Genomic DNA, 13,372 nt, shown 5'->3' on the forward strand with positions numbered 1-13,372 from the left:
ACTTTTACAAAAATGTGTTAACTAATGAGTTTAGATTTTAAGCAAGAGAGGCAAAATGTCCCAGTAGTAGTACAGCTGTTATCTTATCTTAACACACACAGTTCACTTCTATCGTTTTTTTTAGCTTATGCTTGTTCTTTTCAAATGTCACCACATTATATCACATATACAGAGAAAATGAAAAACATCTTATGAATTTTATACCCACTTTCAGAAAAGCTGGATAATTTCCTTAACAATATATAGAGTATGTTTGTGTGCAATGGGAGGACTCAGTTGTGTTATTCAGGATTCAGGAACAAAAAAAAAATAATGTAAATCATGTACAAACAAAGTGTTTGAAATATTCTAATGCATACGGTGCAAACATTCAATTTTCAACAGAAGCACAGAAGAAGGACTGAATGACTCTTTGGGATCATATTTGCTGCATCATTTTATTTAGAGGAGACACATTACATTGAGAATGAAGAGATAACAAGGTTGGTACATTTCTGAAACATTTTTATAGTGTAACACAGATAATATTGTCTCCAAACAATGTCTATAGGGCTCCTGTTTCCAAGATGGTCTAGGCTGGTAGCGAGGTTAATGTCAGCTTCCCTGATGGTCTAGGTTTGTGGACTGGTTAATATCTGTTTCCCTGGTGGTCTAAGGTAGTCGAGTCAGTTAATGACTCCTGTAGAGGTCTAGAATACTTTAAGGGTTAATGTCAGTTCCCTTGCAGGTTTAAGGTAGTGGAGATTAATATCTGATGTACAGTTATTCACTCAACTCCTGAGAATCCAGCGCTGCAGCCTCTTCAACGGCTATTGACAGAGGTTCTGGGAGTCAGACCCTCACAGATCAGATATTGATGACCTATACTGAGGATAGTTCATCAGTATAAAACAGTTGGACAACCCCTTAAAATATATGAATAGTGAATAATGAGATACACAGCTGGTCAGTAAGCAGGGAGATGCTGTGCTCTTTGTTCTGCTTATTGGCCAGCTGAATGTTCGGCACCGCAATCTGTCCTTTTCTCTTGGCTCTGCTGCTTCGCCCTCCTGATACAGCTAACATCATTATCGTTTTAAGGCCCTATTACATGGGAAGATGTAATAGGGCCTTACATCTTGTCAGGAGGTGTTCCCTTCCATTAATCGCCTGCTTGCTAGATGAACGATTGCTAATGCATCACTCGTCCCTATACTGACTCATTTTATGGAACCTGTTAAAAGATCCCTATTACTCAGTGAACGAGTGTTTGCTCTCGGCGGCAGTAAAACACTGCCAGATGATGGATAATGAGCTTTTATACGAACACTCATTAGCAATCATCTTAACAATAATCTACCCATGTAATAGGGCCCTTACAAGCAGCAGGGTACTGTGATACAGAGAGAGGGCCTGTTAAGTTCAGCAGTTCTTCAGTAGAGATGTCACAAACATAACATTTTCCATTCGCGAACGCGAATTTCCGTAAATGTTTGCGAACGTGAGAACCGCCATAGACTTCAATAGGCAGGCGAATTTTAAAACCCACAGGGACTCTTTCTGGCCACAATAGTGAAGGAAAAGTTGTTTCAAGGAGACTAACACCTCGACTGTAGCATGCCGGAGGGGGATCCATGGCAAAACTCCCATGGAAAATCCATAAAGGGCATAAATCATAGTAACATAGTACATAAGGCCGAAAAAAGACATTTGTCCATCCAGTTCGGCCTGTCATCCTGCAAGTTGCTCCAGAGGAAGGCAAAAAACCCCTGTGAGGTAGAAGCCAATTTCCCTCACTTTAGGGGAATAAAAATTCCTTCCCTACTCCAATCAGGCAATCAGAATAACTCCCTGGATCAGCGACCCCTCTCTAGTAGCTATAGCCTGTAATATTATTACACTCCAGAAATACATCCAGGCCCCTCTTGAATTCCTTTATTGTACTCACCATCACCACCTCCTCAGGCAGACAGTTCCATAGTCTCACTGCTCTTTCCGTAAAGAATCCTCTGCTATGTTTGTGTACAAACCTTCTTTCCTCCAGACGCAGAGGATGTCCCCTCATCACAGTCACCGTCCTGGGAATAAATAGATGATGGGATAGATCTCTGTACTGTCCCCTGATATATTTATACATATTAATTAGATCTCCTCTAAGTCGTCTTTTTTCTAAAGTGAATAACCATAATTTTGATAATCTTTCAGGGTACTGTAGTTGCCCCATTCCAGTTATTACTTTAGTTGCCCTCCTCTGGACCCTCTCCAGCTCTGCTATGTCTGCTTTGTTCACTGGAGCCCAGAACTGTACACAGTACTCCATGTGTGGTCCGACTAATGATTTGTAAAGTGGTAGGACTATGTTCTCATCACGGGCATCTATGCCCCTTCTGATGCAACCCATTATCTTATTGCCCTTGGCAGCAGCTGCCTGACACTGTTTTTTGCAGCTTAGTTTGCTGTTTATTAAAATTCCTATATCCTTTTCCATGTCAATGTTACCGAGTGTTTTACCATTTAATAAGTACGGGTGACTTGCATTATTCCTTCCCATGTGCATAACTTTACATTTATCAGTGTTAAACCTCATCTGCCACTTATCTGCCCAAGCCTCCAATCTATCCAGATCGCTCTGTAGCAGTACACTGTTCTCATCAGTGTTAATTACTTTACACAGTTTAGTTTCATCTGCGAAAATTTATATTTTACTATACAAGCCTTCTACAAGATCATTAATAAATATATTGAAGAGAATAGGGCCCAATACTGACCCCTGAGGTACCCCACTAGTGACAGTGACCCAATCTGAGTATGTACCATTAACAACCACCCTCTGTTTTCTATCACTGAGCCAGTTACTTACCCACTTACAGACGTTTTCTCCCAGTCCGAGCATTCTCATTTTATATACTAACCTTTTATGTGGTACAGTGTCAAATGCTTTGGAGAAGTCCAGGTACACGACATCCATTGATTCGCCGCTGTCAAGTCTAGAACTTACCTCCTCATAGAAACTGATTAAATTTGTTTGACATGACCGATCCCTCACGAAGCCATGCTGATATGGCGTTATTTGATTATTTCCGTTAAGATGCTCTAACATAGCATCTCTCAGAAAACCTTCAAACAGTTTTCCCACAACAGATGTTAAACTTACCGGCCTATAGTTTCCAGGCTCTGTTTTTGGACCCTTTTTGAATATTGGCACCTCATTTGCCATGCGCCAATCCTGTGGGACATTCCCTGTCAGTATAGAATCTGCAAATATCAGAAATAATGGTCTGGCTATGACATTACTTAATTCCCTTAGGATACGGGGGTGTATGCCATCCGGTCCTGGCGATTTGTCTTCTTTTTAATTCGCTGTTGTACTTCTTCCTGGGTCAGACAGGACACTTTTAATGGGGAATTTATTTCAACATTCGGCATGTTATCTGAGTTTATTTTCCTCAGTGAATATATTGGAGAAAAAAATATTTAACAACATTGCTTTCTCCTCGTCGCTCTCTGCGACTCCCCCCTCAAATCTCCTAACATTCCTATATTGTTTGGAATAACGTGCTTTAAAACACCAGGTATGATGTTGTATTGATCAGGTAGTTACGCCTGAGTGACAGACCAAATGCCCTGTTTAACGCACAGCAAACAACCGCAAACAGTCCATTTGCACAACCACAAACTTCCCATTTGCACAAGGTTGGATACCAAGATAGACATGTCCCATTCCTTGTCCTCACTGATGTCATTAAAGGTCTCTTCCTCCACCCAGCCACGTACAACACCAAGGGTCCCCGAAAGGTGACAACATGCCCCCTAGGACGCCTGCTGTGGTTGGTCTTCCACCTCCTCAAAGCCACCTTCTGACTCCTCTTCTTCAGACTCCTCTCTCTGCGTTGCCGCAGGTCCAGCAATCGACGATGACAAGGCTGCTTCTGTGGTGATGGTGACCACAACTCTTCCTCTTCATGCTCATCTACGGCCTGATCTAGCACACTTTGCAAGGCACGCTCCAGAAAAAATGCATATGGGATAAGGTTGATGATGTTGCCTTGGGTTTGACTGACCAGGTTTGTCACCTCCGCAAAAGGACGCATGAGCCTACAGCCATTGTGCATGAGCGTTAAGTAACGCGGCCTGTTCTTAACAGTTTAATCTCTGTTTTGTCCCCTATCAGGGGCCGGTGTATGGAATAGATTTTAGGAACCAGGAGATGGAAAAAGATGCTTGGTCGGTCCTCTTACTTCCAATTTGGGGCACTTTGCGTGCGCCGTGTAATGTACTGTGCAATCCCAATATGAGTGGTATGTTAAGTAGTATTATTCCTATTAGTTTAATCCCTGTTACGTCCCCTATCAGGGGACATGTATGGAATAGATTTTACGAACCGGTAGATGGAAAAAGATGCTTGGTCAGTCCTCCTACTTCCAATTTGGGGCACTGCGTGTGCGCCATGCAATGTACTGTGCCACCAGAAATGAGTGGTGTGTTAAGTAGGTCTATTCCTATCAGTTTAATCCCTGTTGCGTCCCCTATCAGGGCAGGGGCCTTTCTATGAAATAGATTTTAGGAACCGGGAGATGGAAAAAGATGCTTGGTCGGTCCTCCTACTTCCAATTTGGGGCACTGAGCGTGCGCTGTGCAATGTACTGTGCCACCAGATATGAGTGGTGTGTTTAGTACTATTCCTATCAGTTTAATCCCTGTTATGTCCTCTATCAGGGGCCGGTCTATGGAATAGATTTTAGACAACCGCAAAGAGTTGTCAATAGTTGACAAACTCATGACATAGATTTTATTCCTCTATGCGTCAATCTTGGTGTAGTGATGACTGTGCTCGTGCGCACGTTTGGGAGATTGCAGGCGATAGGGGTTTTTAAAAGCCTATGGTCGTGCTGAGGTAGTTCAGTGACAGTTAAGTGACCCAGAAAACAATGATTCTGCAGTGTGGGCCCATTGTTGGCCTAGTAGGCTTTAATGATCACCTTAGATGATCACAAAGAAAATTAATGTTTTTTCTATGCAAAGTTATCCAGCTGATCGCTTTTGGTCTGTTCACAATGAAGCAACGACCTTATCATCTGGGGTGTGCCAACATTGCCATTGCCAACACACTCATAGAGGTGGTCGCTTCATTGTGATACACAAGCCTCTTCACCACAACAAGGTAATGATCACGAAGGGGAATTGACACATGTATGTGCCTTTTTTTTTGTTTTGTTTTTGCAGCCACAGTGCAGCACCACATGCCAGAAAAATTAGGCATTGTTGCAGAAGCGGCCAGAAAAATTGATGTTTTCTAGGCAGAAAGTGCACTAAAACATTGCGGCTTGAACCCTCGTTGGTGGCGGATAAGTCGCGCAAGTCATCCGGCATGCAGAGATAAACTACAGCAGCGTGTGGACTATTTTTAGCCCAAGGCAGCTCATCTCATCACCAGGCCTTTATTAGTCAAATGTATCGCTCACTGTCAGTCTCTTCGGGATCCATGCCTAAATCATCTTAATAAAGGTGAGGTAATCTAGACTTTTTTGACCTAGGCGACTTCTCTTCTTAGTGACAATACCTCCTGCTGCACTGAAGGTCCTTTCTGACAGGACACTTGAAGCGGAGCAGGCCAGAAGTTCTATCGCAAATTGGGATAGGGCCACAGGTCAAGCCTGCACACCCAGTAGTCAAGGGGTTCATCGCTCCTCAGAGTGTCGATATCTGCAGTTAAGGCGAGGTAGTCTGCTACCTGTCGGTTGAGTCGTTCTCTGAGGGTGGACCCCGAAGGGCTGTGGCGATGTGTAGGACTTAAAAAGCTCTGCATGTCCTCCATCAACAACACGTCTGTAAAGCATCCTGTCCTTGCCGGCGTGGTCGTGGTAGGAGGAGGATTACTTTCACCTCTTCCCCTGTTAGATTCCCGTTATTCTGTGACATCACCCTTAAACGCTGTGTAAAGCATACTTTTTAATTTATTTTGGAACTGCTGCATCCTTTCCGACTTGCGGCAATTCGGTAACATTTCAGGCACTTTCTGCTTATACCGGGGGTCTAGTAGCGTGGCCACCCAGTACAGGTCGTTCTCCTTCAGTCCTTTTATTTGAGGGTCCCTCAACATGCACGACAGCATGAAAGACCCAATTTGCACAAGGTTGGATGCCGAGCTGTGGTTGGTCTTCATCCTCCTCCTCAAAGCCACATTCCTTCTCTGCCTCCTCTTCCTCACATTCCTCTTCCAGCTTTGCCGTAGGTCCAGCAAGCGATGCTGATAAGGCTGTTTCTGGTGGTGATGGTGACCACAACTCTTCCTCTTCACGCTCATCTACGGCCTGATCCAGCACTCTTCACAGGGCACACTCCAGGAAGAAAACAAATGGGATGAGGTCGCTGATGGTGCCTTCGGTGCGACTGACTAGGTTTGTCACCTCCTCAAAAGAACGCATGAGCCTACAGGCATTACGCATGAGCATCCAGTAACGTGGCAAAAAAATTCCCAGCTCCGCAGAGGCTGTTCTAGCGCCCCGGTCATATAAATACTCGTTGACGGCTTTTTCTTGTTGGAGCAGGTGGTTTTACATTAGGAGTGTTGAATTCCAATGTGTCGGGCTGTCGCAAAGCAAGCGCCTCACTGGCATGTTGTTTCGCTGCTGGATATCTGAAAAGTACGCCTAGGCCGCGTAGGAACACCTGAAATGGCCACACACCTTCCTGGCCTGCTTGAGGACGTCCTGTAAGCCTGGGTACTTATGCACGGCACATGTGTCAACTTGCCCAAATTCAATGCCGCCAACAAATTGCTTCCATTGTCACACACCACTTTGCCAATCTCCAGTTGGTGCAGAGTCAGCCACTGATCCACCTGTGCGTTCAGGGTGGACAGGAGTGCTGGTCCGGTGTGACTCTCTGCTTTCAGGCAAGTCAACCCCAAGACGGCGTGACACTGTTACATCCGGGATGTGGAATAGCCCCTGGGAAACTGGGGGGGTGGGGTGCCCTTGATGTGGAGCAAGAAGCAGCAGCAGAAGAGGACTCAGCCGAGGTTATGGAAGAGGATGGAGTGGGAGGTGGCAGCAGGCCTGCCTGCAAGTTGTGGCGGTGTCACCAACTCCTCTGCAGAGCCACGCATTCCATGCTTGGCAGCCGTCAGCTGGTTTACTCAATGCGCAGTGTAGATGATATACCTGCCCTGACCGTGCTTTGCAGACCAGGTATCAGTGGTCAGATGGACCCTTGCCCCAACACTGTGTGCCAGACATGCCATGACTTCCTTTTGCACAATCGAGTACAGGTTGGGGATTGCCTTTTGTGCAAAGAAATTTCGGCCGGGTACCTTCCACTGCGGTTTCCCAATAGCTACAAATTTTTTGAAGGCCTCAGACTCCACCAGCTGGTATGGTAAAAGCTGGAGGGCTAAGAGTTCCGACAAGCCAGCTGTCAGACGCTGGGCAAGGGGGTGACTTTGTGACATTGGCTTCTTACGCTCAAACATGTTCTTGACAGACACCTGACTGTGGAGCAGATGAGCAGGAAGTGCTCAAGGCGAGAGACGGAGTGGCGGATGGATGAGAGGGGGCACAGAATACACCACGCTTAGTTGGCAAGGCCCTGGAACTGCCTGTATGTCCTCAGCTGTCCTGAACATGCCTCTTGCCCTTGCTGCTATGTCTGTTAGCCAAGGAATGTATTCTGTGGGCTCTGCTTTTCATTGACAATGACCTTTGTGAGGATAGTAAGCAGTTACAGGCCAACCCAGACTTAGAGGAGAGGTCCGCTGCAGACTTCTCTAGGCGTGCAACTACGACGATGACAGTCGAGTGAGAGCACATGTTGCAAGATGTCAGGGACATGTGCAAGAAACAGGTGAGGGTGATGCATGTGACTCACAAACATATGTAGGTGATGATATAGCTGATCACATGTAAGCTGTTTGAAGAGGGGACATGAGCTTGGCAGCATGCCCGTGAGACAGGAGGGTGGAGGCGCGACCATGAGACAGCAGGGTGAGATCTGGAGCAAAATTTGGGAGGGTTACACCATCTGCTACTCGGGAGAGTACCTGTGAGGAACACACTGGCAGTGCACTGGTTCATAAAAGCTGTGGCAAGCAGGTATCATGCAGTGGTGGAGGGAAAATGTGATAGGCAGCAGTGGGAATTTTTCACAAAGTCACTGGAGGACGAAAGTATGGCGCTATGCAGTGTGTATGGTCGAAGGTGAGGACCGGCCAGGGTGCTAATGTTGGCACGATGGCCCTACTTAAACACTTGGAACATCACCATAAAGTGGCATAGGAAAACCGTGCCACTTTTTTAGTCTTACAGCCTGTCAAACTAGTCCTATTCTACTCCATTAGTCCTACTGTGCATGCACTTCAGCCACTCTTACCATGTAAAACTCTCGTTGGAACTCCACGTTCCATATGTTAGACCGCCTGTATGAGCAGAGGAAAACTGTCAACAATTTCTTAATGCAGCAGAAGAACAGATCTACTCCCAGTGTAACTTCCATCTTAGCCAGTGGCAGCTCAGTAATGACACATGCTGTTTGCTCAGGCCATTTGAGGAGGCCACTTTATTTTTCAGTTGGCTGAACTACAGGATGAATGATGTCATTCCACTCCTTCACATCCTGGAGAGGTTGCTGGGAAATATGATTGGTGAGGGGACAGTAGAAGTGGCACCTACATTTCATAGCCCCCTGAGCCCTGAGGAGGATGAACTGACAGGAGAGGAGCATGAGGAGCTTGAGGACGAAGTAGATGACCCTGACAGACTGTGGCAGTTTGCAGTGGAAATGGAGGGAAGCCCTCTGAGTCCCTTGCACAAATGGCCAGATGCATGCTGTCATGCTTGCATAGAGAAAGCCACATTGTCAGGATTCAGAAAAGGGTGACTACTGGCTATCCAAATTGTTAGGCCCTCGCTACAGGTCACAAATGGGTGCATTTTTAGACCTTCTGAGAGGGATACAAAAATGAGGCACTATAGAGACATGCGGTGTATTCAGTTGGTCGCTGCCTACGAACGCCATCTGCCGTCCTCAGGAAGGTCTGACGGGGGGACTCTGCGCTCACACTCCACTGATCTGACTGGTTCAGCAGCAGCACCAGCTCTATAAGCAGCAAGTTTGGAGTCTCTGATGAACAATTTTCTCCAGCCACCTTCTGAAGAAACCACCCAGCAGCAGCAGCAGTGGGACATCCAGCAGAACTTCAATCTGCAGGTAGTAGCATACTTGGACTGTACCCTGTCACCCATGATCCAAGATCCCCTGGACTACTGGGGATCATGCTTTCCTTCAGTAGTGTTGGATTAGAGTGGGTGTTTGGTGAGGCTTCGGAATAGTTATCACTATTGGTGAGGCGGGGGGGCCTTTCCTCCCAAAATGTTGAGAGACTAACCTTCATAAAGATAAATCAGGCCTGGATCAATCAGAATTTCAAGACACCGGTGCCTGATGTAACAGAATAGATCATTCTGCCCCTTTTGATCCTACTGTAGTGTGCTGGCACACTGGAATATTGTGCAAAATGGGCTGTTACTTCTGGCCACATTCTGCTGCCACCATTCTGAAGCAGCCACCCGCCCGATGCCACCCACCTGCTGCCTCTACTGCTATTCTTACAATGAGGCTTCTCGGCCTACTGATATGTACATGTTACATTTTTAAAAGCATATGCATGCCACTGGGCCTTGTTATCACACGTTGTCGGTGGGTTCTGCTACTACTGTGATCTGCCACCATCTTGCTGTATGCCACTACTGCTGCCACCCTCCCCACTCTGTCATGGGGCCACTACTTGATTCTTAGTGCTCTGTACAGTTACAGTGTGTGTATGGAGATAAATTAGACCTTCATGTAACCGTGATCTGTAATACTGACAGCACAGTAATTGTACAGCTAACAGAAGGGATTATCTATGAATCTTGGTGCACTGCACACTTATGTACACGGCGATTATTTAGACCTGTCTGTAATACTGACGGCACAATAACTGCAGCTAACAGAATAGATTAGCTATGACTCTTGGTGCACTGCACAGTTATGTACACTGTGAGTCTGTGGTTCAGCAGTCTTCTACGCACTCCCTCCATTCTCCCTGCAGTTTAACTTCCAAGCCTTCACTGACAGTTTTGACCACCAAGTAGCATGAATATAATTAGTCAGATTGGCCTAAATATACCCGATTTATAGTGATTTGTGATGAATTAGTTTGTAATGGATTGAACTTCTTGTCGAACTTAGTCAAAGCGGGCATATGGAATTTTTCAAAACTTTGTTCATCTCTAGAAATTAGCATCACAGCGGGTGCTCAATCTGCATTGAGTTATCAATACAAATACATATACACATAAGGCTTCTTTCACACTCGCGTGAGGCTTGTCCAGGCTTGGCTGTAGTAGTGATTGGTTAAAACATGTGTAAAGCCCCAGAGTGGCATTACCACTTCTGCACCTCACTACTATCTCCTATGGTTAACCTAGTGTCATCTATGTATTTGTTTCCAATTCCTTCAAAATGTGCATTTCAGTAGATGGCAGCAAACACGGCAGAGCTACAGTCTCAGAGAATAGAGCTGTCTATTCCATTCTAACACCCCTCTCTGTGGTGTGGTGTACATGTCCCACTGCCTGCAGGAAGGATGAGGACCAGTGAGAATTAGTCTAGTTTCCCCCTATTAGGGGAAGGAAGGAGGTGCACGTCCCTGTTGGACGTGCCTTGCCCAAGTCAGCTGGAGCACCTTCAGCTCAGCTGGATATGGAGGCAGAAGCTTAGAGCCTCAGGAGCCAGGAGAGGGAGACTCCCTTGTATAGTATAATTCAGAGTCAGACTACAAGAAAGAAGTTGCAGCACCCAGAAAAATCTAAATTATACAGATATCCTGTCAGCACAGCAGAGCCAGTGAGCAACAGACATAGCAAAGAGGAGTTTGCCTGCCACAGTTAATGCCAAAGCCTGCTGGGAAACAAGATAAAGTCTGCAAGCTGTTTGAAGAAACGTTTAATGAAAGTAAAGCTGTTATCAACTTCATCACAAGATCTGGACTAAAGTTATTTCTTCAAATCCCTCAATTATTCTCCCTATTTTTCTGCTTTCAGAGGGCAACGCCTGGGGTCCAGCATATCCAGGTAGGAGCACCGTGACATGTGCACCAACATTAAGGGACATTTAGGCTACCCTACCCTACAGCACTCTGGCATTCCTACACCTGGGTACCATCTACCACATGACTAAAATGGGCCTTGTGCTCTTGTTACTTCACTGCAACTGGCGTCACGAAAAACATATACTTTAAGGGGCCCCTTGCTGTGCACCCAATGATTGAACATGTGAAACTGCCAATATACTGAGCTGAGTTCTCCTAAGAAGAGCTGATACCACACTGCCCTGCATAGTGCTTATTGTTTTTATGATCGCCAGGAAACCTACTATCTGGCATTGATAGGTTTCCTAGGACACCAGGACAGAGGGTGTTACCTGCACATGCAATGTAGGGTTCAAGTGCATGTACAGTCGTGGCCAAAAGTTTTGAGAATGACACAAATATTAGTTTTCACAAAGTTTGCTGCTAAACTGCTTTTAGATCTTTGTTTCAGTTGTTTCTGTGATGTAGTGAAACATAATTACATGCACTTCATACGTTTCAAAGGCTTTTATTGACAATTACATAACATTTATGCAAAGAGTCAGTATTTGCAGTGTTGGCCCTTCTTTTTCAGGACCTCTGCAATTCGACTGGACATGCTCTCAATCAACTTCTGGGCCAATTCCTGACTGATAGCAACCCATTCTTTCATAATCACTTCTTGGAGTTTGTCAGAATTAGTGGGCTTTTGTTTGTCCACCTGCCTCTTAAGGATTGACCACAAGTTCTCAATGGGATTAAGATCTGGGGAGTTTCCAGGCCATGGACCCAAAATGTCAACGTTTTGGTCCCCGAGCCACTTAGCTATCACTTTTGCCTTATGGCACTGTGCTCCATCATGCGGGAAAATGCATTGCTCTTCACCAAACTGTTGTTGGATTGTTGGAAGAAGTTGCTGTTGGAGGGTGTTTTGGTACCATTCTTTATTCATGGCTGTGTTTTTGGGCAAAATTGTGAGTGATCCCACTCCCTTGGATGAGAAGAAACCCCACACATGAATGGTCTCAGGATGCTTTAGTGTTGGCATGACACAGGACTGATGGTAGCGCTCACCTTTTCTTCTCCGGACAAGCCTTTTTCCTGATGCCCCAAACAATCGGAAAGAGGCTTCATCGGAAAATGTGACTTTGCCCCCGTCCTCAGCAGTCCATTTACCACATTTTCTGCAGAAGATCAATCTGTCCCTGATGTTTTTTTTTGGAGAGAAGTGGCTTCTTTGCTGCCCTTCTTGACACCAGGCCATCTTCCAAAAGTCTTCGCCTCACTGTGCGTGCAGATCCGCTCATACCTGCCTGCTGCCATTCCTGAGCAAGCTCTGCACTGGTGGCACTCCGATCCTGCAGCTGAATCCTCTTTAGGAGACGATCCTGGCGCTTGCTGGACTTTCTTGGATGCCCTGAAGCCTTCTTAACAAGAATTGAACCTCTTTCCTTGAAGTTCTTGATGATCCTATAAATTGTTGATTGAGGTGCAATCTTAGTAGCCACAATATCCTTGCCTGTGAAGCCATTTTTATGCAACGCAATGATAGCTGCACGCTTTTTTTTGCAGGTCACCATGGTTAAAAATGGAAGAACAATGATTTCAAGCATCACCCTCCTTTTAACAGGTCAAGTCTGCCATTTTAACCCAATCAGCCTGACATAATGATCTCCAGCCTTGTGCTTGTCAACATTCTCACCTGAGTTAACAATAGTGATGAGCGGCAGGGGCAATATTCGAATTCGCGATATTTCGTGAATATTTAGGCGAATATTCGCCATATATTCGAGAATTCGCGAATTCATGATCTCCAGGCATTATTTTCTTGATTGCGAAAATTCGCATAAAATTTGCATTAAAATTTTCGCACAAAAATTCGCATGAACTGGTATTTTCCCAAAAATCGAATATTCGCAATTACGAATATATTTTGCGATATTCAAAATATTCGCGAATTCTCAAAGTGCCGATATTCGCAATTAAAATTTGCAATTCGAATATTCGTGAGCAACACTAGTTAACAAGACGATTACTGAAATTATCTCAGCAGGTCCTTTAATGACAGCAATGAAATGCAGTGGAAAGGTTTTTTTGGGATTAAGTAAATTTTCATGGCAAAGAAGGACTATGCAATTCATCTGATTACTCTTCATAACATTCTGGAGTATATGCAAATTTCTATTATAAAAACTTAAGCAGCAACTTTTCCAATTTCCAATATTTATGTAATTCTCAAAACTTTTGGCCACGACTGTACACTTGAGGAAGGAGAGTGATGGCATT

At 45.1% G+C, this 13,372-nt stretch overlaps 1 protein-coding gene across 4 annotated transcripts in view; it reads left to right on the forward strand.

The window, feature by feature from the left end:
• The first annotated feature begins 386 nt into the window (after nt 1-386).
• LOC122939270 (ATP-dependent translocase ABCB1-like) overlaps nt 387-13,372 on the forward strand; it is a 403,390-nt gene continuing 390,404 nt past the window's right edge. For 3 of the 4 annotated variants that reach the window (XM_044295337.1, XM_044295339.1, XM_044295340.1), the window contains exons 1-2: nt 390-482; nt 11,061-11,090. The gene's annotated coding sequence lies outside the window, so the exon portion shown is untranslated. Of the gene's footprint in view, nt 483-11,060; nt 11,091-13,372 lie in introns of all 4 variants that reach the window. The other variant, XM_044295338.1, reaches the window with a different exon arrangement.

The sequence above is a fragment of the Bufo gargarizans genome, chromosome 5, assembly GCF_014858855.1.
Source record: "Bufo gargarizans isolate SCDJY-AF-19 chromosome 5, ASM1485885v1, whole genome shotgun sequence".
Classification (NCBI taxonomy): domain Eukaryota; kingdom Metazoa; phylum Chordata; class Amphibia; order Anura; family Bufonidae; genus Bufo; species Bufo gargarizans.